Raw genomic sequence first — 27,060 nt, 5'->3', positions numbered from 1 at the left:
AATCAACTAAATGTAACTGTGTACCTAGCTGGTGGCATAATCACACCAAAAGGAACAATTGCAGGTGATTTAAAACCACAGTAATGGGTATATCCCTAAAGGGGTGGGGGTGGGGCTATACACAGGATGTGTACATTCCTACTGATGGTGATGGTCTTGGTATTATTGGTATTATTCCAAACGTTTTGTACATATATTGTAGCATAGAGCAGATAAATGGGAGAAAAGACACACAGATACGATTGATGTGATTAAATTAAAACCTGTTGACCTGAATATAAATTGGAAGTACTAGTATGGACTCTTGATGTATTTAATCTTTAAAAAATTTTGAACATATTTTCTAGCTCTTTCCTTTGAAAAGAACTAGATTAAGGACCAAGTCAGTAGCAATGAGTTTTCTGATTTCAAGATTGTGGGTTTGAAGTACCATTTCTAAGCCAAAAAAAAAAAAAAAAAAAAAAAAATCCCAAAAAACTAGAACTAGAATTTCATAGATAATTGCCTGATTCCAGGTTTGGAAAGGAAATTTTCAAGATGAGCCTCTTATATTTTGTCATACCAATTATCATGGTAGTTCTCAAAAACTTAAGGTTCTTTCAAAAACACATAGGAACCAACTAGAATAAACTTTCAGTAATCAAAGAGGTGACAATTCAGGCATCCATAAACATAACTGCAATGGATTGAAGCACATCAATGTTCATGATGAAATTTTAAAAACCATTAGTCACCTTTAGAAGATGCTAAGGAACCACACAGAGCGTTGAGAATTGAATATAGAGAGAGAATCAAGCATCTATCCTGATTTTCTTATATAAACTGAAACTCCAACAAACTAATTTATCTTTATAGAAGCATTCCACCCAATTAATGAAACAGAAATAACAGAGCTATATTCCTATTTTGCAAACTCTAAGGAATAAATGGATGTAGACAATGATCATCCCTACCTGCTAACATCACAAAAAGAGAAAGAACCAGTAGTCTTGCTCACCCTCCCTTAAATAAATTTGATCAAGAGTCTAGAGTTTTAGTTAGCAATTAACAAGCAAGACACAGGACAGAGGAGCTTATTAAACAACTCTAGCGGAATTCGTCTGCAAATCCAGACGATGGAAAGCTCTACAGCATAAACCATCCAGTTTCTTTGACAAATAAGAAAAAACAAATATAAGCCAATGGATTAAAATAGAAGAGACAAATCAACCAATTACAATGTATGGACCTTATCCATATTCTGCTTCAGGCAGTAAAAAGTACAAAAATTTATGAGTCAACTGGAAAATTTTGAATATTGGTTTTGTATATTTAAGGATAGTAAGAAAATACTGACTTTTTAGGTGTGGTTAATGCTTTAGCTATGGTTTGTTTTTCAGTTTAAAAAATCTTAATCTTTTAAGGATACCGACTGAAATATTAGCAGATGAAATGATGTCATGTCTGGGATTATTACAAAATAATTTGGGGTGGAGGTGAGAAATGGAAACGGAATGACAAAACAAATTGCCCATCCGATGACAGTTGTTTAAGGTAGGTGCAGGTATATGAAAGTTCACTACACTTTTCTCTCTACTTTTTTGATACATTCAAATTTTCATAGTAAAAAGTTAGATAAGTAGGCCAGGTGCAGTGGCTCATGACTGTATAATCCTAGCACTTTGAGAGACCAAGGAGGGAAGATCACTTGAAGCCAGAAGTTTGAGACCAGCCTGGGCAATAGCAAGACTATGTCTCTACAAAAAAATTTAAAAATTAGCTGGGCATGATGGCATTCACCTGTAATATAGCTACTTGGGAGGCTGAGGTAGGAGGATAGCTTGAGCCCAGAAGTTAGACGTTGCAGTGAGCTATGATGATACCACTGCACTCTAGCCCAGGTAACAGAGTGAGACCCTATTTCAAAAAAAAAAATTAGGTGAACTTAAAAATACATAAATAAATACATAATAAATTGAGGTGGTGTTTAAGGACTCTGAGGTCACAGTCCACGTTTCTGAATGCAAACAAGTTCTCAAGCATGCAAATATCAAAGACCTATTTACCAGGGCACTGAAAACTGTGATTTCCGGGATTCCCTAAATGGAGGACCATGTTTCTCCGCACAGAACACTGTATTCTGAACAAGGACAGACCCTTTTTCTGAAAATGGATCCAGCAGTATGAAAGTGGTTGACTCCCTGACTGAAGATACCAAAAGGCATAAAAGGAAACCAACATATCGGGTCTACAAATGTTAACACTGGTAAACATGGTTGTTAACACTCCATGTTTTTTAAATAAGGCCAGGTTTATGAGAAGTCTAATAGAGCATATATATGACTGCTACCCTTCCAAGAGTATCCTCACAAAAACAGCCCATACAATTCAGTTGTCCATTCCCAGTTTTCCTGTTTGCTTACTATTCTGAACACTAATTTCACCTCACACTTTTCAGTTTTTTGATTTTGAGGTAAGGAAGAGGGATCTTTGGAGACGTTAAAAATTTTGGCTGGGTGTGGTGGCTCATGCCTATAATGGCAGTATTTGGAAGGCCAAGGTGGGAGGATAGCTTGGGGGTAGGAGTTTGAGATCAGCCTGGGCAGTATAGTGAGACCCCTGTCTCTACATAAACTTTAAAAAGTTAGCCGCATATGATGGTACAAGACTGTAGTGCTAGCTACTTGGGAGACTGAGGCAAGAGAATCACTTGAACCTGTAAGTTTGAGGTTACAGTGAGCTATGATCCCACCCCTGCACTCCAGTCTGGGCAACAGAGCAAAAACCTGTCTCTTAAAAAATATATTTTTTGAAGTCAAATAATTCATTAGAAAATATGTTTTACCCAGGATTTAGTTGTTCTGCAGTAGGAAGGTTACTTGAGTAGCTTAAAGAAGTCTCCTCTCTCGTATTATCTGAGTCCTATCCATCCAAAAGAAAATGTTCAAGTCCAATAAATGGAGTTCCCAAAAGGACGAATGTTATTTTAAAAAATATTTCTCATGTTCTCTAGTCAATGTCCTCCAAATGACCATCGTTCATGAAATGAGTTTACTGATTTTTTAAGTTTATGTAAATTTATATTTTAATATAATTTTATAAGTAATTATTCTGTCTATAATATAACCATATAGCATTATTATAAAAATATCATCATGAATCTTCATGTTCACTCTCACTAAATGCCTGAAAAGGCCTTGGGAGCAGATTTAAACTCTGATGTGTGCTTTGGGAGCAGAATCAGCTCTGGAGAAACAAAGCTAGTGAGCATCCTTGTAGGCTGGTTACAGTTCTGGAGTTATCTGCAAAGGATATTTTGCAAAAATTGTAACTGGACTTTTCAAAATATTTATCACCATATTTAGAACTTTCATTGAAGTATTTATCTTTTTGATGCAGTCTTGTCTATAGTGGCATTTTAAAAGTTGCTACCCCAGGCTTACAAAGCAATATTATAATGTCTTCCCATCAACAATATTAAAAACATTAATCTCTGAGAAAATGTTATAAAGAAATTCCACTGCAATGATAATTCAAATATTAAAGGATATATAAAAAATGCTATTGTATGAGTGAATACCAAAGAATTAGAAAATCTTTGCAAGAGGATACTTTAATTACTGATGAAAGCAAAATACTGCTCTGAAATTTAACCTATCACCTGACAATATTTCTTTAAATTCTGCTAAATTAATGTTGGAGCACATGTCTTCTTTAGGCATTAATGATTTTAGTTATGGTCAATGGTAGTTGATATACAGATAAGAAATAACTAATGATATTAACTCTATACATATTTGAATCTCTTTACATTTCTCAGTGGTCTAGACTAGAAATATGTCCAATATGGGTGGCACTAGTTATATGTGGCCTATGTAAATTTTAATTAATTAAATTTATAAAATTCAAAATTCAGTTTTTCTGTTGCACTAGCCCCATTCAAGTGCTTAACAACCACAGATGGCTTGTGGTTACCATATTGGACAGTACAGATAAAGAACATGTCCATCATCACAGAAAGCTCTACCGAACAACATTGGTCTACATTAGAGAGGCTACTATTGAGGAATGGAAAATCTCAAATGCATATATGTATCAATTTATTCCTATAAAGTCATTTTCCTTGTGGTATAGGAGGTTTCATTAAATCTATCAAATTTAAATGGCTTTTCTGGAAAAATCTATGTTCTAATGTAAATAGTTAAAATTGTGCCACAAACATTGCAGCATAGATTTTCAATTTCCTCTCATTACAGGGAGAATGAATTTCAAACGATTCCATTTCTTCATGATAGCAAATTATAACATTAGCCAGTCTTCCCTTTAAATTAGTGTTTTCTTTCTTTATAAAAATCTGTTCTAACCTTTCTCTGTTTCCAACTTTACCCAGCAATAGCCCAACCTTTTTGCAGCAAGGAATTCCTATTTTAAAGGGTAGACCTTCAGGCCTCAAACTTTACACTTGTGAAGTTTGTAACTAACATAAAAAACTAACTTCCTAGCCAGGTCCTCCTGTTGAGTAAAGGGTCTTTACACCCTTCCAAAGTTTCAACAAATTCCTTAGTCAAATACAACTTCTCATCTCTCAATTCAGAAAGATGCATTTTGTAACATACATAAAAAGACATAAATACGGAAATACATAAATAATACAATTTTACAGAGGTATGTGATAAAGAAAAATTCTGCTGCAATTAGATATTGAACATGAAGGGTCTTTCTAATTCATCAGAAAAACTGAGTAAGATCATCTCCACCATTTTTGCTTAGCAAAGAACCATGCTGCAGAGGAAAAGCAGAAATACACAGGTAACATAAGTAAATGAAAATAATACAAAAAACTCCCAAACCATAGATCTAAACCAGCTGCATTTAAATGCTATTTCAGAAAGACTCAATGAAAAGTACTATGTCTGTACTTAAAAGACTAGATAAATCATATAGCTGATCTAGAAGGTTTAAGAAAAGTCTATAATCACATGAGTATATAGAAAATGTTAAAGTATTTTCATGGAAAGTATATAAACAAGAATAAATAACGTTGAAAATCATCTTACTTTTTTAACAAAAAATAGCTAGTGCAATTATGAAAAATAATAAAGTCAAGTGTAAGGCAATAGTAAGAATTTCAAATATTTTAGGAATGTATCTCTCCAGAGTAGGATGTTGTTTGGAAACCAGATTTCCATAGTAGATTTTATAGCTCCTGAAAATGAACTAAAATTTTGAAATTAGTTACAAAAATGTGTATTAGTTTGGGGGCAAAACAAAAAAACAAAAAAACAAAGAAAATAATGTGCCAACCTCTGAATCCTTTCTCCAAATTTTTGCATCTTGTTAATTACACTTACTTTCAATATTCTTTACTGGGTTTAAATATGTAACCTCATTTCTTTGCTCACTCCCCAAGCAAGGCTCAAGCCAAATAAATTTCTATAAGTGTTTACCAATAAAATATTATTTTCCAAGGACTTTTTTCTTAATTTTGAAATTTAGCAACTTGTACAACAATTAGGAAACTACTCCTGGCACAAGCTCTCTGAAACATTGTTTGTCAGACTCTAATGGGTCTTGGAAAAGTTTGAAACTCTCAATTCATTAGGACTTTGAGTAGCTGTTTTGTACCTAAGAATGAGAATTGATGGAGAGATTGGGACTAAACACATAATTTTATGAAATATGATGAAAACATGAGGGTTTTGTTATGACGCACATAACAATCAAGAACCTGTTTCTTTTTAGCAAGCTCCTAAAAAGTACCTCCCGTGTAATTATTAAATAAAAACACTCACTTATTCAGTCCTCAGCTAGCTTTTAAACTCTGAATAAGAGAAGTACACAGTGAGAGAGGTACTTACATGGTTTCCTTGGATACTGGATGATGCCATTCAGGTCTATGTTTTTATCTGAAAGTGGTGCCCTGCAGAGAAATGAGGCTTGGTGAGTGGCTGTTTATACATAGTAAGTAAATAGGAACTTTGTTTATTTTACAAAGCATTTTTTATTTTGACCCAGATTTCTTTTTCTCATCTCACCCATCCCTTGTAAACAGCAATAATACGGTAGAACAGGTACTCTGCCCAACTCCTTAACTCCACTTAGGAAATCATAATTATCAAGGCAGAAGCTTAGAATGCTTTGGTTAAGCATGTTACCCCTGGGCTGCTTTACATATCTTGACTATTATATTTAGACCTATCAAGGAACAGTGCCTGCTTCTCTATATTCCTTCAAAGGAAATTTTTCTCAAACCATCAATAAAAAAATTAGTCCAAAAAATTCACATGCATGACAAATGTCCTTTCCTTAACCAAAGAGTAAGAGAACTCAAGCTTTAACCAGCTTCTACACATCCAGGGTTTCCACAGACATTAGCTGCCACTTTTAATGTCGCAGTGGCACCCCAAATTCCCAATAATTTTAGTGTTACGAGCATACAATTTTGACATTTAGTCCCTCAGAACTATATGTTTTCTAATTTTGGTAGCATGATTAATCCCTCCTATGTGATAAGTTTTAACCTTCTAATATTCCTTTGAATCGAAGAGAACAAATGAGCTACAGTAAAGAATGGCAACTAACTTTAATGCTTAACACAATTCAATAGCCTGAAACGCAGTGTGTGCTATGTCTCCATTAAAAAGTTTCCAGCCACAATTAATTGAACGAAAACTTGTCGTGTTCCAAGATTATTCTTGGAAATGCAATTTTAAAATCTGCTGGAAATGAGGAAACTTACTTTTTTATACCATATGAAAGCAATTTCATTTTTTAGGAATGATTTTTGGATAGACTTCCGATTGGATATTTTCCATTGGAACTAGCAGCATAGGAGGTCGGGAGGGGTGAGGGGAGGGAAGTAATTCTGTGTTCTTTTGCCAGCACTGACAAAGGTCTGGTTGTCAGTGATACCTTTACAGCTAAATTTACTCCAGAGTGACAGGAACAGGTGCACCTCGGCCTGCCAGACACTTGTGCAGAGGGATCACGCATCTCACGGCTTGACGATCAAGGGGGCAAAGCCTCGGTCTTCATAGAAAAGGAGAGGAGGCAAACGCAGCCCAAACTGGGGGGTTTCTCTTCAAAGCCAGCTGGTCTGGCTTTATTCTACAGGAATTTTTTTACCTGTCGGAGTTTGGACAACAAAGCCCTCAGCAGGTGCTGACGGGTACAACTTCCTGGAGAAGCAGAAAGGCACTGGTGAGTTTCAATTGCCAAAATATATTTTTTAATCTTTAAAAGTTGATTTTGTTATCTTGGAAGAGGCACCGCTGAGGTACCTACGTTCACAGAGTGGATGAGACCATCGGAATCAGAGCCAACTCACTCAACCGTGGGTTTGCCCGGTGTAGACAGTAGAGCTGTTGCCACTTAGCAATTTTTTAGATTTTTTTTAAGTTTTGAAAAGAAATAATTTATATTTTTATTATTAGTCTCTTTCATCACTGTCTTCAGTATCTGAAAGATGAATGATTAATTACATATACAATATTAGACTATTTAAATAAATAGCATTTTAGTCTCTTTTTATCTAATTCTGTCATAATCTTTTCTGAATAAAATGTTATTTTCTAATAAATCTCCCAAACAAAAAGGTGCGATTGTACATGCTCTTTTTAAAAATTACACGTGCTGGTTTTTTTTTTTTCCAAATGTGTGCACGTTATAGGAATATGATTAGAGAGAATATGGAATTAACTTTATTTTAATACATTTTTAAAACATATTGCATGTTTAATAAATAATTAGATAATAGTAATATATTATTTAATAATTAAAAGTGGTAATATTTTCTCATTACTTAATAGAGTTTCTTTAGAGAAAATTCTTTGGAATAAACAACCAAGACATTACTAAAGCATGTTTTTACGTCATTGATTTCCAAAATTAGTACATTTATATATTTAGTATTTTTATTTTGTGAATTCAAAAGTTTAGGCAAAAATATTTTTTTTCAGAATAGGATTTTAATTAATGCAAAACATGGAAAAATGAGACCACATGTTAGGACATATTTTTAAAAAGTGATTCTATTTCAAGGGCTCATTCTTTTAACTATGCTTCACAGCATTTCTCCACAAATTGTTGTATTATAGCAAATTGAAAACATTTATTTAAGCAACTAAGCAGCTCAAAGCTAGAGACTATACATAGTAAACATATGAAACCATTTTAATAACAAAATTCCACATTCACAAGCAACATGAGCTAATGAATTTAAAAGATACAACAGCATACATTGATCAAGAATGCTATAAATTATTATGCATATAATCAATTTTCTGGGCTGTGGGGGGTAGAATTGCTGCTTAAGAAGGGGAAGACTCCTACCAATATAAATTACTAATACTATGAGGCAATTGTTTTATTCTGATCATCCCATAAATAATTTTCAATCTACATGCTTAATACATGGTTGTATAGTGGGAAAAAAATAATATTTGACTTTTTTTAATGACTACTGCACATAAAGCATTTTTTAAATAGATGACCACATGAATATGCCACAAATTTATAAGTAATCAAACTCTTTTAAACTGGCTTCACTGCTATTTAAAAGTATGAAATATTTGTGGTTTAAAAAATATCAGAAATGGCCTATCCAATCAAAATATCTAATATTTTTAAAACATAATCTTATCTACAAACATTTTAGTGAATCCATATTTTTAAAAATTAAAACCCAAATCTACTTTTTAGTATAAATTATTACATGTAGAATATACTTTAGATAATTAAAACATATTTTTAGAAACATATTTATTGTGGTTTTAAACTGCCATTTTCATATGATATTTTACATTGTTTCATTATATTGATTCGGACACTTAAGTAACTATAGTTACTGAATATTTTAAATAACTTCATTAGTCTCTTAAAGAATGAGTATGTACTCTACGTACTTGATAATTTTATTTTTATTTTTCTAGTCTGTTAAATACTATATTCCTAAAGAATCAGAGCCCTTGCTTTTGAAGATGATGGCTAATTACTACAAAACTCAACAACACACACTCTTAGGTCAACTTCAGAATTATAGTTGTTAAGTTTTCATGTTAACTTGTATAGTTTTACACTACTGGTTATAATTATTACATCATCTGTCATTAACATTAAATATAAGTAATCTGAAAGCTTCTGCCATATTATTATTTATGACTCTTTGTCAATTATTTAAGTGTAACTGAACCTATCAGAAACAATGTTATATATAGCCCAGATATTTCAAAATAACTAAAATTTATCATTTTAACTGTGTCCTGAATTGTGGAGCTTAGTCTAAAATCCCATGATTTTTTCTTTTAGTTATGACAACAAGCTGTAAAGTCTTGTTTGACATGAAGCTATATGTTTGTCCTTTCTAATAAATCTTCAGCATTGTGTCAGGAAAATACCTATGCCAAATCCCTCAATGTATGGGAATGGTTTCTTTTAATAAGTCTTAGTAAGATATTGTGACTTAAAGTAGCATTGAGTCATACCTGCCCTAAGATTTTAATTTTAAAACATATGCATTTTAAATATTATTTGCAATATATCTTCATATCTTAAAGACAGCTTATATATAGCGGAGAAAAATTAATCATTCTCCTGTTTCAGAAATACACTTGAAAAACATTTTTTTACCTTATATATCTACAGAGAAAATCTTCATTCTTCCAGCATTAACTTCAATTAATTATATTGTGAATATCAACCTATTTAATTTCAGTACAATAAAGTTCCCAGCTAAAATGGTTTACTTGTAAGTATTTAAAGCAACAAAAATACTTTGGCAGCTTTATATGTATCTCCTCATTGACCAACCACCTGACTGACAGCTGTCAACTGTCCGTGAGCCAAATGTAACTCAGTAAAGATAAAAATTACACATTACTCATCCCTGTTGATAATACCTGGTGCCAGTAGGTTTTCAAATAGGAATAACTAGACTGTAGATAAAAAATAAGTAAGTGGGGAATTTATTTCTGCTGCCTACCATTCTTCCTTTGTCGTTAACTCATTTCCTTGTCCTTTTCTTATTGATCCTGTTTTTCTAGATGTTCATATCTTTCATGTACAAAGAGTTAATTTCCATAAAGGAACTTCCAGAGTAGGTAACACATCTGTGTCCATGAAAATACTGGGCAGCCAATTAATGATGCCCACATAGTTCTTTCAATCACGTCTTATTTCAGCTTATAAAATCTTTAAGAGTGTGGAATGAGGCTTTGAAGTTTTCAACTTCAAATTTGTAAAGAAAATGAAAGCAAAGACCAAAGATGAAATTCACCCAAAGTCACCAAGGTGGGTAGCAGATATAGACTTGGGGTATGTCTCCCAACTTCCTATCCAGTGATTTTTTTTCTATTAGACTGTAAACGTGTGGACTGCCAAGCTATAAGTAAAAATGATCACATGGAAAATGAATGTGAATTACATTCCTTTGGAGAATGCTTTTCAGTCATCAAACTTAATATCTTATTAGAGAAATACACATTTTTGTCAGAGCATATTAAAATGCAGTTCTGAAACAATGAAGAGCATAAAAACATTAAAACGTCTATGGTACAAACTCTTTTTTAGATTCTCTTTACCATTTAAATGGGTTTCCAAACTAGAAATGTTTATGAATACATATGAAATGGCAGAAATTAAAAATAATCAATGGCAATATATACGTTTAGAAGATAAATGTAGAAATTAAAAACACAGATTGGAATTCTTTTGAAAGATCAGGAGCTAATTAAAAATACTAAATATAAACAAGGAAACATATGCCTATACTCAAGTGCAGAATATAATAAACAGTTCATATAACTAACTAAACTAACTAGCTTTCATGCGTGTGCACACGTGTGTCTGTGTTCATTATCAAACCCCACTGGATCCCACAGCCCTCCTCAGCAAGTGTTTCCTAACAGCTCAGAAATTCTACCACTCAATAATCCTATATTAATATAAATAAATTAATTTAAGTACGTATTAAGCACATTAATAAATATTGTATATTTGTACAATATACTGATTCAGTTAAGGTCATGAAAATATTAATATTCAAAACAAATACTTATCTTCTGGCCCTTTAGAACAGAAATAGTTTAGTTGAAATCTACTACATTCTGAGTTTAAAAGAATTTATCTTGGTCCTGGGCTTTGGAGCAGTACTTGCTTATGAGAAGTATTAGCTTTAAAACACAGACATGCAAATTAATGAGAAAAAAAGAAGGGGTAAAGCTTAAAACATTGATATAGGCTATGGAAGCAAATTGTGGCCAGGGTTTCCCCGCAAGGGGACTAGTCTAAAGTAATCAACAGTTCTGTGACTAACACCATTTAACAACTAAATTGTATATATTTATAAATGTATTTGCTTATTCCATTACATTTAGCCCAAATCAACATTACTCATTAATCAGCGAACCATTTAACAGTATGCAATAACAGTATGCAAATCAATTGCAAGCAAAGTAATAAGTAAATAGTATCATTTCTAGCAATTGTAAAAGACATGGGTGTCAAAGCAAAATGTGCAAAATCACAAGATTTTCAAGTAAGTTCAATATTGCCCTGCATCTCAAAGGGGTTTTAGTCCCTTGTCTGCTTTTGAAAGATCAGAAATGTTTTCTCATTAGAGCTGAAGGGTGCTGTCCACAGAGCACCAGAGCAGAAGTAGGAAGATCTCTCTCTTTTTTTTCTCTTGCTGTAACTCAGCAAGAGAATATGTTTGTTTTTGTCAGAAAAAAAAAAAAAATGTTGGTATAAGAAACGAGGGCATCAAAGAACCCCTATTCTGAAGTGTTAAAAATATCTGAATGCAAGAGAGGTTAACAACAACAGTTGAGTGTGGAGGGAAGTTAAAAAATTAAGAACATGGATCACGCTGTTGCCAGAGATGGCAACGTTGTGAAGACCCTTCCTGACTGCTCGGCAGACGAAATTACTGAGGTCATAAGGAACACTTGCATTAATTGAAATTCTCTTCATGGAGAAGTCCCATTACTGAAGTGATCATCAGTGCTAGTCCTATTTTCAGGGAATCTAGGCTCACAAGCAGCTGGCAGTCACTACAGCATGAACGTGTTGGTGGGTCAGTTGTCACCAACGGTAGAGGTCCCTGGATCTGAAGCCCATTTTATAGGTTTTGCTGAGGTAACAGGATCCACAGAACAGATTCCATCCAGGAAAAGATAGGGGATATCCCTCAGATAAGTAAAGATGAAGAATTGTACAGAAATTTGTGAAGATTAGGTCTCTGAATTGCTTAATTTGTTTTTTAATTACAACAGGCAGAATATGTGTGGCATGTCCTTTTTTCTTGCTTATAATTTGAATCAAGACAGGCAATGGAAAGATTTATATCATTTTGAACTCTCATTTTTACTATTTTGAAAGGTGTACATGACTTTAAAATTCTATTAAGTTTGTTAAGATTAGTGAGAGAACAGGAGTACATAAGGAATGATGAAAACAAAGAGGTAGGGCATTAGAAGGACTTTGTGGGCCTTAGCCTTCCCCTTACCCTAAGACAGTGGCAGGCAAACAAGCCCTAAGGAGATTGTGTCTCAGTGAGCCTGAGGCGGGGCCCAGGAATCTGCATTTTAACATGCACCCTGGGAGATTTTGAGGCACTCTGATAAACTGTTCTTTGCATTAGACTATCTACACCCTCACAAAGAGTCTTCTCTTGTTAACAGTGAAGAAAACTAGCACTTAGTAATCCTAGGTTCTGGGAGACCAAAGAGAGCACAGGGAAATGGCTATAGATGTTATCTATCCTTTTATATTTATTGTCTGATATAATTAAGCACTACTGTGGTTAAGTAGTTTAGTTATTTTAATTATTTTATGTGGGTTAGCAAATAAGCGTCACCCAATACTAGTGAAAAGCCAAAAATCATTCTCAAATTTTACTTGAGTTTAAAGTAATAGATAATACAACTTGAAAAATAATAAAATGGCTTCAGCCAACTCTTCAAATAAGACATTAAAAAAAAACCACAGACAATGCTTATTATGAGAAGTATTAGTGCATATGCATTCACCAACTTTTAGAATACTCAACTAATCATCTCTGACCTGGGGAGTTTAAGAGGTTAAGAGTTTAACAGTGATAATGTGAGGGAAACTACAGGCTTTATTCTCCTGAGGGCAAGTTATTTTGTGGCCATAGGTAACATAGACTAGAATCTCACAGCTTTGTAAGGAGGAGGTGAGAATGTGTGGATGGATGAACATAAATCCTTCACAAATACTCCATAAAGAACATAAGCATAGGCCTTATTCATTGTAAGTTAATCATCAGTGTAATTAAAGAGTAATTATATTGATTAATAACAAAAAAAATCATAGAAAGTTTTCTATGACCATATTATGTATAGCATGCATCATCGTTTAGAAATATACTCTTTTGGTAGGATATTTTGAGCTGATTCTGATAAATTGAAAAATATCATTAATAATAACCTATGGTTCTGAAACAGAAAATCTAACTTTCCACTAATAACCACTCGTGTGTGTGTGTGTGTGTGTGTGTGTGCATGTATGTATGCATGGCTTTACTGAGTTTACAACTGATAATAAAGAATTTACAACTGAAAATGAAAAGATGAAGCAGAAAAGATAAAGGAAGGAAATGGAAAAGATGGAAGTAAATCTATTGATTAGCTGTTTACCTATTGCTAAAGGAGTCAAAAGCAAAAAGAAAGTTGTAGAATGTTTCTTGCTTTAGTAGTGGTCAAAATCTTTTACTTAGAATCTTATTTCTTCATTTCCAAATCTTTCAGAGTGATGATTTTTCATATAAAATGCATTCATTTGCTACGGATGTTCCATATTCACAAGTTTATACACAAAGTTGGCCTATATTTGTTTGTGTGCCCCATCTTTGCACATAGGAAGATGCTTTATCTGTGATTTCATAAAGGAGATAAAGGACAAAATGAACTTTACCCTCCAACCCTAAACCCCTCCCTAACCCTTCTAAATTCTTCCCTTCATCCAACAAGTAGCACATATTCTTCTTGACAGGGTTCTTATACCCTCTCTTCAAGACATTTCTGGAGAAATAATCACTAATTACACCTCTAGTGGCTTTGGGAGGGGAGAAGGGAGTCACATACAGTAAGTCTGAATGACAATAAGGTCAGTAAGGCACAAGGGACAGGCAACAACTATGCACTTCATATTGCAAAGAGGGCACAGAAAAAGAGACCAGAGAAATAGGTACCAAAGTGTACAATATTTTTTTAAAGTATACACATTTTCAAGGAGCATCATGATATTTTGCTGATGGAGTTCGTCTTTCGATCCCAACATTTTCCAAAACAGTAAAAGTTCTTCAAGGAAGAGGTAGGCTTCCCATTTACTCGCACCCAAGGCTTACCGAGTGGACAAAGGAAGCGGCTGCCGGTGGGAGGGACCTGAGACACGCTGAAAGTTCTCCCTAAAATATCTCCTGCCCTACACAGCAGGGAATTTGTGGAATCACGGATACTCCTGTGGATTATGAATTCTTTTCAGAAAACTTGAAGAGAAGTTCTTTTAAAGTAGGAACACATTGCTACTGTCTCCTGGATTAAGCGGCGAGAATGGCCAGCTCCCCCGATAGAGCATAGTTTGAGAGAATTCTGGGACACAAAGGGGCGGCTGAGGGATGAAAGGACCTTGTAGGTCACATCAGTGGAAGGCCTGGAGGAGAAAGAAGCACTCACAAAGGAGCTATTATTGATTGTAAAAATTGCTGCTGAGTGAGTGAAGCGTGCCAAAGTGAAAGAAGGGCACGTTGAAGGTGAGTGTAGGGAAAAGAATGATGCAAAGACAAATCTCAGCAACTTCACCACGGTGCCTACGCTACACAGACAAGACCATTGATTTCAAAGGAGTTAAAAACTCAGATTTAATAGGAAGCCACTACTTCTACATATTTATGCTAAGGTCCCTTAAATTTAAGTGTAAGATTATGTAATCAATAAACATTTTAGAAGATGCCTGAGGTAACCAAAAAATAAGACCTTGGAGCCTTATTCTGGGCCAATGGATATATAATTACTTTCCTAAATCTGATAAAACCCAATAAGAACACAAAAAAAGTTTCTCTGAAAACAATATTATTTGGAACACTGACGAGGATAATATAAATTACCAATTCAAAATGTAAGACCTCTTGATATAATATATATTACTTTAATCAACAAACTATCATAAATGTTTATATCTATTTTAAATATGAAATATTCGATTACAAAGGAAAAGGTTTTGAAGCATAAAACTGATACAAAAGAAGACATCTTCTAAAATATCATTAGATAACTATGACATTGAGATGTTTTTAAGGAATAGGGGCAAGTCCCTGAGAGTGAAATAATATGATAATTGCTAACATTTATTGAGCATTTTCTACCTGCAAGGAACTAAGCAGCTATAGAAATACAATTTCATGTCTTTCTCTCAGCAAAATCATCAAACAAGCAGGTCTTGCCACCTTCCCCATTTTATAAAAAAAGGACATTTAGAAAATTAAGGTCAAATGGTAACTAAGTGTCTGACCCTGGGTTCTAATCCAGGGTCTCTGATTTACCCTTCCCTGCCTGTTGTACAATCTTTAAAAAGGACATTTCCCATCCTATTCATATGTACTGTGTAACTATTAATTAGTGAAACTGACTTTTTAAAAAATTATCAGACCTTTTATGAGTGGTACTCACCAAAACTGTCTCCTTAAACGCTGTACACCTATATGAGGAATACCCTTAAAATTCCCCTTTTGTGTCTTTCATGAGTGTCAGTTTATAAGCCAAATATCAAATAATCTACTGCTTTATAATTAAATCTTGGTTTTCATCCTGATAACCACATTTGATTTGGATTTACTTTTGGCAAAAAAAAAACTTACCTTTAACAATGATGATTTGCCAACTATTAGACTATTCTCAAGACTGTGTAGCAAATTCCTAAGGAGATTTATAAGACTTGATCAAAGATATTACTGATATAAATGAATAGCCTCCTAAAGTGTCTACTTTGGAAAGGATAACATGCGTTTAGACATGTATTTCTGCAATATTTTCTGGTGGAAAAAAATAACAGTTACAGCATTTCCTACTCTCATCATCCTTATAAATGAGTAAAAGTTATGAGTATAAGGAAGCAGTATAGCATAGTGGCTATGGGCAGAAGTAATACGCAATTAAAAAAGTTGTTTGCATAAAAAGAAATAAAATTTGTAAAGCAATTATACAGAGTCTGACAAATAATATGTAACTATTAAATGTTAGACACTTTGAACTTATTTATTTCAAACCATATTCTAATAAGATAGTATTGGTTTTGCACATATACTCCCACTACCATTATATTATGAATATGAATATTATTGATTTGAAAAGATTTAACTACAAATTTTACAATAAATAAATAACAATAACCCATAGGAAATCTGGCCTCTTAGTTTCAGTCTTTGACTCATGCATATGCTAGTGAAACAAACTGGTTTCAATCACTGACTTAAATTTAAAAGTTTTATTGCATTTTACTTTTAATTCTCACCATTCCAAAATAATTTTAAAAGACTTCATCCCAAACAATGAAAATTAATTTTCTCTCTTCCTAGCAAATTAAAATATGGGTATAATTATGTATCTCCTTGTTTTAAAATCTATATAAAACTATTATGTACTGGAGAAATATAATACCATACATGATCTTGCCTTCTTAAAAAAAATAGAATTTTATTTTATGTTACTTGGTTTAAAATTTTAGGTTACAAATAAAATATTTTAGAAATAAATTTATAAGCTCCAGATAAGTGGAATATTGTCATATGAAAAATTACCTAGAAAGATAGAGGAAAAAAGGTACATTTTGCAGTGTGCTAGCTTTATTCCTTCCTTTCCAAACTCCTTTGCCATAACTTGGTGTCTGAACTTAATAAGGAATGTTAGCATGAATATTGGATATAAATTTTTATCAATGTTCTCTAAATCTGTTTTTTTTTCTGTAATACATACTTTCACCAATCAAGAAATCAGTGGGAATTGTAAACATCCCAAGTGGGACTTTATTGAAACCAAAAATGCAAAATGACTATGGTTTCTGTTTCTCAAGAAATGGTACAGTCCCCTAGACACAGCTGTAATGTTGATCATACGTCCAACATAGAACTACTTCTAGGTCTCTCCTGAACAGAATGCTCCAACAGGCATTCCACGGGCTCCGCCTTCCCAGCAGGCCTCCGCCCAGCCCAGTTGCCATAGATGGCCATCAGACATTTGGAATGACATCAGGAGACAATCTGAGCAGGCTCCGCCCTAAAGAATTTGAGCTAGCAGGACACTGAAGATATCAATGTCTTCTTGGCTGACAACAGCATTCCAGGGGTCAACCAGGGTGAAAAGAGGATAGAGTTGGAGTTTCCAGTGCCTTTTCAGCAACCAAGCAGCTGACAAGGGAAGCATCCCTCAAAAAAAAAAAAAAAAAAAAAGACAAAGGAAGCCTGAAAGTATCCTAGAGGTACCATGCCTGTGAGAGGGAAATAAGGCAACCTATGCCCATTAAGTCATGGAATTTTAGGACTGCAGAGATCTCTACTTCTTCAAAGGTAAAATTCAAGGACAGTTCTCATCCTGAAACAATTCCTGCCTCTCTGATGACCTACTTCTTTCTATGGTGACAGCCCCAGTATGGGTGAATAAAGAACTTAATGGTATAGAAGTGGAAATTCTTTGCATGAGATTAAGAATGGCTAACTTTTACTACAGTTTATCACTTTCCCAGCTCTGTGTTTTATGTTGAATAACTCATTTAATCCTCATAATAAAGTTTTGAGGGTAGGACATTATGTTCCACATTTTACGATGATGAAACTGAGTCCGATTATGCATACATTCAAAATGGATGTATAATCATACCGTTAGCTTGTGATAGAGCCAACTGGCCATAGGCTACACAGCCTCCTCTAACTCAGACCAGCCTTTTCTATAGTCAGCCGTGGAGAGGTTGAGGCTTTCTACTATGTCTTCAAGCACTTGAAGAAGTAAAACATTTTCTCTTAGGGTATTGAAGTTCAGAGAGATTGGGAAGAACCCTGAACCATGTGCAAATGGTAAATTAAGAAGGGAAATAAAGACAATAATTCCAACATGGTTCAGTTCAGGAGAAGGCTAAGCTTTTTAAAAAAATTATCATTATTAATTTAAAATTATTTATCATTCATAAGTACTCTTATCTGACACTTGGGGTCCTTCACTAAGAGTTAAGTTAGAAGCTAATTACTGTAAAAGCGCAGAATTAATATCAACACATCACTGCCAATTAACAAAAAGAAATATAAAGGACAAATATGACAAAAAATTGACAAACTATTGAAGTTAGAAAGCTTATGCTTTGTGTAAATTTTTATGATGTATTCTGTTGCCTTATATGTCTCAGCATAATTTGTAATTAAGTTCTGTTCATGTTATTAACATCTCTGGTCAAATTCCACCCCAGTTATATCAAGATCAATGTATCTGATGGTATCTTTACCAAATTTGAGGAAGATTATACATTGGTAACAATTCTCACCTCATGTAACACCTTTCCTCCCTGACCTTAAAAATGCTTTTCAGCTCTTACTTTAAAAGGATAATCCCATTTCCTCAGAATTTTTTAAGTACAAGCAAGCACAATGTTATCCCAGTTAGTCTCTTAGAAAAGGCATTATATGAATCTGTGACACTACCAATAACACATTTTTAGTTTGGGAGACAGTATTATTCCCCACATTCCTTGTTCTTTATTAAATGGAATTTCTTCCTGGAGGAATATTTAGCAGTATTTTCTCTTGTAAAAGGGTATTCTTGCCTAAAATCTTTTGTCAGGTCACCTTTCTATAGAGTTAATTTGTATAGCCAACTCCAGGCAATGTCCCCTGGTCTGGCATGAAGTGTACTGGACCCTATCGGGGGACTTTATCTTCCTTCCAAATTTATGGCATGACTTTGGGGGCATCACTTAACATTTCTGGGCCCGAGTGGTCTTTCCTACAAAAAAAAATTAGGTGCTTGTGTGAAGTGTTCCCCAAGATCTCTTTCAGCAGGAAGATACTTAAATTCTGACTTTAAAACTTTTCACACGACTGCCAAGTAACAGAAATGCCAAAACTGTCCTAAAATTTGGCTAGTATCAATCATAAGGCAATTTACTTCTTTTTCTAAACGGCATTCATTTTAAACTTTATAGCAGCACTGTCCAGTAGAACTTGATGCAATGATGAAAAATTTCAACATCTTGCTGTCCAATAAGGTAGCTACTAGCCACAGGTGGGTATCGAGCGCTTGAATTGTGGCCAGTGTACCTGAGGAACTAAATTTTTGGTTTTATTTAATTTTAATTAACTTAAATAGCCACACGTGGCTAGAGGCTACCATGCTGGTAGCAGCTTATAGTTTCAAGAACATGGTGACATAAACGTTTTTACGTCTTTGATGTATTCAGCCGAGCACTCCACAATGCCGTTGGAGCATTGATCTTTCCACCATGCTTGGCGCCCTTGGTACAGCTCCCCAGACAGATCAGAGAACAGCACAAGCATCTGAGTCTCGTGACAGCGTTTTTTGCAAGAGATCCCAGCACTGTTCCTGGCTGTGCAAGGGGAAAGGAAGTTTTTTTGTTTTATTTTGTGTGTTTTCTCCCTAGCATCTCACTTCTCGTTCTACTTTGTGGCCTTTCCCTAGCCAAGACTTGTATATACCCACCGAGGCAGCTTAACTACTCTAGAGCTAGCGGTTGACGTTCAGCTTTTAAAAATAATTTCTTAAATCCTAAGAGCTGTAAAAATCCAGTTCTGGGACCCCGTCCTTTCCTATTGGGCTCTCAAATGAAAAACTCAGGCTGGCTGGCGCGGGACAAGACAGTGGCCGGACATTGACAAGCCCCTCTTGCTCTCCCAAGCTTGCAAAACGCTTGGAGCGCTACGGGCAGCCTGTGCCAGACGCAGACCGCGTGCCAGCGCTTTGTGCAATGTGCGTGGGAGGGTTCGTTTCACTTGGCCCCCCCCCATGTTTCCGTGAGTCGCTCGGAGCTCGGTCCTACCTCTCTGGGATCGTCTTTCGCCAATGTAGGGGAAATCTTCCCAGGATCCCAAAACCAGACCAAGGGGGCAGCGACCCTGCAGCGGCCACTGCCCGTTTCCAAAGCCCACCCACCGTCGTTGCGCCCTCCTCCATCCCCCAGAGCCCACAAGGCACCCTTTTCACCAATGAGCCACCTCTTCACCAACAAGCCACTGGCCGCTCCCCACATGCCATGACATCCCCCTTTAACTAAACACAAGTCAGAACGCCCCCTCCTGCCCTGCGCCCCCTCGTCGCACCCAGGCCCAGCAAGGCCCCAGGAGGGCCCCCAGCCCGCCTCCTGCTCGCCCGTGGCGCACGCACGTGGCGCACTCACCCCCTACTAGCAGCCTCCGAGCTCTAGAAACACTCCCGGGAAGGAGCCCCCGCCCCTTCAGCTCTGTCAGCCGGGAGAAAAGAGGGTGGGGGGAAGTAGAGTCGGGCAGAGAAAGGAGTATATGGGTGATGAGAGCAGTATTGGAGGGGAGGACCTGCAATAATTGGACGGCGTTGAGGCTGTTGCGCCTCTGCTCAACGCCCAGCCAGCGCGGATTCACTTTCCACACAAATCAACCGGAGGGATTGTTGCTGCCTGCAATCAATAACTCAGCGGAGCAGCTGAAACCAGAGGCGTCCCTCTTCTGGGTCTTTAAGGGGCCGTCCGGACTGAACCCCAGCCCTCTGCTTCGCAAACAAAGAAGTGGGCACCAAAACACTGGATGAGATTTTTAACCCCCATTTCCACCCCGACCCCCGGTAAAGATCTTTAAAAATGAAAGGACACACATAATAAAGTATCTAAAAGAAATGGTTAAAAGGGGAAGTGTGAAAATCCATTCCTTGAATTGAACGTTTCTGTGATACTTTTAAGAAATGGGATAGAATCAATGTTCCGATGAACATTTAACAATTTTGTAAGTAAAGGTAAAGTCCCATTAAATTTGGTCGTGCACGTGGATACTTTTGAATCAGCCACACACTAGCAAGTAAATTACTGATCAAGCCTTATTTGGACATACTGATAACAGGAAAAGGAAAAAATGTATCATAATTTGTAGCGGCATTTTTTTAAAGCCTTAACATATCTTTCAGATGTTATTTCATGAAGATTGCATTTCTGTAAGGTGAATAGGCCCTGGGAGATGTGTAGTGTAAGATCGCTTAATAATAGGCTGTAAAACCAAGCAGAACTGGCAGAAAGGGAATTCACCAGGTAACCTAGAACTGACTACCAGACAAAGTTTGGGCTCACTCACTGTGGACCTGAGACTAAAAGACTAAACTCAACTAACACCCCTAAAATAAAACTGGCCAAAATTCTTTATTTCTCCTTGACTCTGAAGCGACTTAAAAATAAATCTTAAGGATGTCAACCCAAATATAGAGGCTTTATAAATGACTCTTCACTATGAAAAGTCCTCCTGCTAACATAAATGGGAAAATGGATGTTGACCATCATGATCTGACATGTCTCAAGGTTGGTTCTCATTCTGGGATTAGTTCCAGTCTGAAGCCAAGGAAACGTTGATTCGTGTGCACAAAGTCATGGAAAGCTAGGCTAAAACACAGATTAGAACTCAGGAGCATTTGTCTGTGCTCAGTACAGTTAAACACTGCTTGGAAGGGTAAGGTATCATTGCAAACAGAATTCGTAAACAGTACCGAATACACATTACTAATCCCAACATCTTTTAAATTGGCCTTTAGGCAATACACAAAATAAGCCCTTTCAGCAACTTCAACTGTATTGCAAACATTTCCCAATCTGACAAATTTTGTTAGCTTGGGATATGATGGATTTGACTTTTCTCCTTGTGATTCCTCATCAGATATAAAATTAAAGGTACAAAAATAAAGATAAATATAGAATCTTTAGATAAGAGATAAAGGATATGAGTAAACTTTGTCTTGAAATAAATCCTTTCTATAGTGCAGATTCTCCATCACACATGGTCCATATGCTGTATACTCTGATTGGGCAAAAGCTGTACCTAGTGAATTTTTGAAATTCACATATTTAGCACTACTTATAGTAAAGATTATAAGTATGATCACAATTAATGATAATTTTAATTTATTAGGTTCCATACACATTGGTTTGCTTTAAACTCAGAATTAATAATAATGCTACTTTTGAGTATAAGTTTTAGAAATAAATCTATCTGAATGTACTTTAGTATCAGCCTTAAAAAAAAACTATGTACCTTTTTGTACTTACATATTTTAAGGTGCCAAAGAAGAGTTGCAAACTGTGAAGTAACTTCTACGAAGAGATGAAATAAAGAATGGAAGGCAAATGACTGTGGCAGTAAAGAAGTGTATGTGGTGAGTGCTTACATTTGTTTTATCATCTACCACAAAGTTAGCATAAAGGTAAAACTGCCCAACTCCTTGTTCTTAGGTATTTATAGCACAGACAGATATAACAGTGATAGAATTAAATGACCACTATATACATTATATTATAAGCAATGGCATACCATTTTGCTTAAAGCTTACATCACCTTTCAGGGCCTACTTTTGCATGCACTGTATCTTACACTATCATTTCACAGGAAGTCGTGTATATCATCTATACTGTAACTATTAACTATAAAAAGATTAAAATATATTCAATGCTATTGAAATTTGTATCTTACCACTTTTTAGATTTTTTTTCTGAACTTTCCTGTTCAATTATCCTGTTTGTGTTGAAAGTATTCTGGCTGAAGAACAAATACCATACAGTTGAATAATCTTGAGGGGTAGATTAATCTATAGCCTTTCTTCATCTCAGGGTGGGTTGCTGTGGCAACCGCCCCAGCTCACTTTAAAATAATTTTTTAAAGCTCACTTCAAGAGCTACACCCAGCGTGGGCCAGGCTTAAAAGCAGGCAGACCCAGTGCACAGGGCTTTAGTAGAATGCTGCTTTAATGTAGGGAAGTAGAGAAGAGAGGAGGATGGAGTAAGACGATATGCAACTCTGAACAGAAATTGCAATGTTAGCTTTCCTTAGACTTAAAATCCCAAGGATCATGCTCTCTATGACTTCTGTGGCACTTTAATTAAATACATTGCTAAATGTAATTCTTCTGGGGAGAAAACAAGTTAATATATATTCATATTTATAATAAAGCACTTTTGATAATTATTGAATGAAAGAATATTTGGTGATTAGGAAAAAAAGCTGGTTCAATAGTACAATCCCAGATATTATTTTCTCTTAAAGGAAGTGTCATCTTTTATTTAACTGGATAGATTCCAGCTTCTAATTGGTTTAAAGGTTAGAAGCATTTTCTGTTTTCCAATCATAGAACTGGCATAGATTGGGGAACTTATCTAACACATAGGTAAACTGAAGCCTAGAAAGGATAAATCCATTAGTAAAGCCCAAATCTTGAACTAGATAGAGAATCCAGGTCTCCTAACACCTAGTACAAGCTCCTCCCTACATGAGAAAATAGTCTGATCCCAGCCAAGTACCATTAGGTGGCAAGGATCAGGATGATTTTAGTTTTTTTAAAAAGTCTAGAGGTATTTAAAGAAGAACACAAAGCATACCCTGGATTAACCACTTTGTGGATTACTCACAAATAATTTTAAATCTCAGGTGATTTTCTGTTGTATATGTCTGCATACCTCTTCTGTTCCACTTCAACTATAAAGGCTCAGGGGAAGAAAACTAATGCTAATATTAACTTAGGTCACACATAATTAAGAAGCCAAATCTGCTGAGGGGAAAATCTTAGATTTTAAAAGGCCAACTGTGATACATTCCAGATCCAAATTATTTTCAAATTATCCACAGTGTGGGGTTATACATACTTTTGAATGCTTGCTCTATCATTGATAATTATAGGTTTGTGATAATGTTTATTAAATAATTCTTTAAAATGTAAAAAGGTAAAATAAAATAGTTTCTTTTTAAAGGAAAACAAATCTAAAACTGAAGCGTACTGTAGTAAATAGAAATATCCTCTATAGTCCATCAAAAATAGCGTGGTTGAAATTCATGTATTGGCTATGCGTGTTTGCTCTTGTAAAAAAGGCTGTCATAATTCATTGCATTAATTTCAGGTATTGTGGCAGTAAGCTCAGATGGTGCTTCAAATGATTTGCTTTGTCAGGACCTTTGTGAACCCTGAAAAAATTAAATTACTTTTATTTTTACCACCATATATATATATATATATATATATCTTAATATTCAACATGTCTTTGCTCCTTTAAATTTTTGGATTTTTTAAAAAGTTGTACTTTAAATGAAAACCTGACATGGATGCTTTCTGCCATATAGTAAAATGAATTCATGGTAATAGCAAATTTATCGTCTGAAAAACAAACAGGCAAACAAGATATATTGTAGATACTAATCTGCAAGAAATAATACTATATCAGATGGTTTTTGCTTTGTGACAGTTTGCCATGCTTTCCTATAATAAAAGAGAGGCTTCATCTTAGCTGTGTTGATAGTCACAATGGTAATGAGCCAGAAGCTGGAAGATTGTTCAGATCTAGTTGCACTTGCTTATAAAATCAACCTTCCCCTTTCAAGTGAAGCCTTGGGACCAGTGCCTAAATGTTAAGTCCACTCTTCTGAGACAAGCTACTCACATCAAATAGCCTTTACATTGAAGCAGGAGGTTTTTTGAACCACACTGTCCTCATATATTAAAATAGTCTCATCTGGAGGCACAGTGCAGAATTTAACAGGAAATGCAACTAGTCATTGGGTTAAACACAGAGTGCTGAAGGGAATTTTTTTTAAGTGAGGAAATATCTTTAATTAGCTAGATATTTCAGTATATTCCCATTGTCTACTCTTGTACATTCTATGTTTTTATTTCCCCTATGACTGTTCCCTTCTTCCTTTCACAATATTAAAAAAAAATAAATTGGTTGAAACATTTTATATAATCTGTAATTCTACTGCCATGCAATCTTGCTTTTTATGATTTGTATACAAGTTGATATATTTTATCTTTGGCTTTATTGGGCGTGGTGTAGTTGGCTAGGGCGGGAGGTGCCCAATCCCTAGTAGCCTTTCCTAAGTACTGAATATTAAAATCTATTTTTTTGGTAAGGACAAGTGTTTATTATGCTTAAACCTTAACATAAGTGTTCTTCCTTATCAGTCTCTATTTCTGCTTCCTGTGCAGCTGAAACTCTTCAGGATAAGTGAAGTCATCAGCTATCGACTAGGGTAGCCTAATGCATTTGGGAAGTTGGTTTGGTTTACATGTTAATGACCTGGATAAAGTCCAGTAAGGTGTGGAAGAGATAGAGTGGGGGGAGGGAGGGGGAAATCTCCAAGGAAGCTGCTGCCTCGGTAAATATTTCCAAACTGATTAGAAAGTTCACGGCCCCGCGATAAAGTCGAGATTTCAAATACTGGTAATTCTTTTATTATTTCGTACATTACTAACATTAGAGAAACCTTTCGGCTCGCTCTGTCGCCCTCCAACCTCTCAGGGCCAAAACCGCGAATTCTGGGCGTGCAGGAAACGCACGCTGGAATCGAACGCTGCAGACATCCTGGCCCGTGGCTTCTACGCGTGAGTAACGGAGGAGCGCACGGACCGGTGGAAGAATGAAGTGGCTAACGCGTGTCCAAAAGGGGGAAAAGTCACAAGAGCAGCTATTAGGGTCGAGCTCCTATTGGTCAGAGAAAGATCCCGACTTTAGAAGGACTTTCCCGCTGGCTGGCTCGCGGCGTCCCCGGGGAGCGAGCGCGCGGTCGCGGGAGGCTGGGTTCTCTCCGAGCGTCCTCGGCCGCGGCGCCGGGAGAGAAGCAGGGAGCCGCCGCTCGCCGTGTTGTCTTCATTTCGTGCAATAAAGAATTGTCATTAGGTTTGCGTATGGCATGTGCCATTACCCCACCGTAAAACTAAAATTAGCAAAATGTCAGGAATGGAAAGATTGATTCACCAAGATGCAATTATCATTTAAAAGTGCTTGATTGAGGTACTGATGTTCAGTGATTTATTCTGCATACCATATACATAATTAAAGTAGTGTAGTGGAGTAATTTATCAATCTAGTTGAGACTGGAGGGGTGAGGAGGGAGCTGCTGTATGTTTGTTTTATTAAAATGCTCCGAGGTCTAGTCCCGCCCCCCTTTTGCAAGAGTGAAACTGATGATTTCTCCAGCTCGAGAGGAGAGAGTCAACGGTTTGGGATTGTGGGGGAGAGAGACGGAGAGGAAAAGGCAGCGCGAGGCAAAGGCAAGGACAAAATAAAATAGAGGCAAAGAAGGAGGGAAAAGGCACTTCATCAGACGTGCTGCTTAGAACCCCAACCCCGAGTCTCCGTTTTCCCTGCCACCCCCGCCTCCCCTCCCAGTATCCTTCCATCCCCCGCCCCCACCGGTCTTTTTTACGCGATGTTTCAAAGGCTGTGAGCTGCTCTCCTTTTCCTATTCGTCTTCTGTCACTTCCTTCCTGGACGCAGTTTTCTGGACGAGTCTGGTTACTTTTAATCCGACCGGCCGCTGAGAGGCACTTTCTCCTCCTCCTCCTCCTCCTCCTCTCTTCCTCCTCCTTCCTCCTCCTCCTCCTCTTCGGAGCGGCCTTGGCGCGCGCGAATGCGCGACCCCGCGCGCGGCTCCCCCCCCCCCGCGCGCGCTCCCCTCACGCGCGCACACACGCACACATCGTCTCCAGCTCTCTGCTCGCTCTGCTCGCAGTCACAGACACTTGAGCACACGCGTACGCCCAGACATCTTCGGGCTGCTATTGGATTGACTTTGAAGGTTCTGTGTGGGTCGCCGTGGCTGCATGTTTGAATCAGGTGGAGAAGCACTTCAAGGCTGGACGAAGTAAAGATTATTATTATTTTTTTTCTCTCTCTCTCTCTCTTAAGAAAGGAAAATATCCCAAGGACTAATCTGATCGGGTCTTCCTTCATGTAAGTACCTCTGACATTTCTCGAGGAAATAGAAATAGCCTGGTATTGTCTCTGAAATCTGCATCAGTATATTCCACCGCACTGGGTCTATCCCTGTGCCTTTTTTGAAGGCTGAAGTTGAGG

The 27,060-nt window shown here is 36.3% G+C and overlaps 1 protein-coding gene across 19 annotated transcripts in view; it reads left to right on the top strand.

Moving 5' to 3' along the window:
* Positions 1 to 6,989: 6,989 nt before the first annotated feature.
* Positions 6,990 to 27,060, top strand: part of MEF2C (myocyte enhancer factor 2C) — a 165,931-nt gene continuing 145,860 nt past the window's right edge. For 14 of the 19 annotated variants that reach the window (XM_069492542.1, XM_069492539.1, XM_069492529.1 and 11 more), the window contains exon 1: positions 26,713 to 26,937. The gene's annotated coding sequence lies outside the window, so the exon portion shown is untranslated. Of the gene's footprint in view, positions 7,180 to 20,485; positions 20,808 to 22,279; positions 22,377 to 26,712; positions 26,938 to 27,060 lie in introns of those variants that run through there. The other 5 variants (XM_069492533.1, XM_069492525.1, XM_069492522.1 and 2 more) reach the window with 2 other exon arrangements.

The sequence above is a fragment of the Eulemur rufifrons genome, chromosome 17 (assembly GCF_041146395.1).
Source record: "Eulemur rufifrons isolate Redbay chromosome 17, OSU_ERuf_1, whole genome shotgun sequence".
NCBI lineage: Eukaryota > Metazoa > Chordata > Mammalia > Primates > Lemuridae > Eulemur > Eulemur rufifrons.
This window is presented reverse-complemented; position numbering and strand designations above follow the sequence as displayed.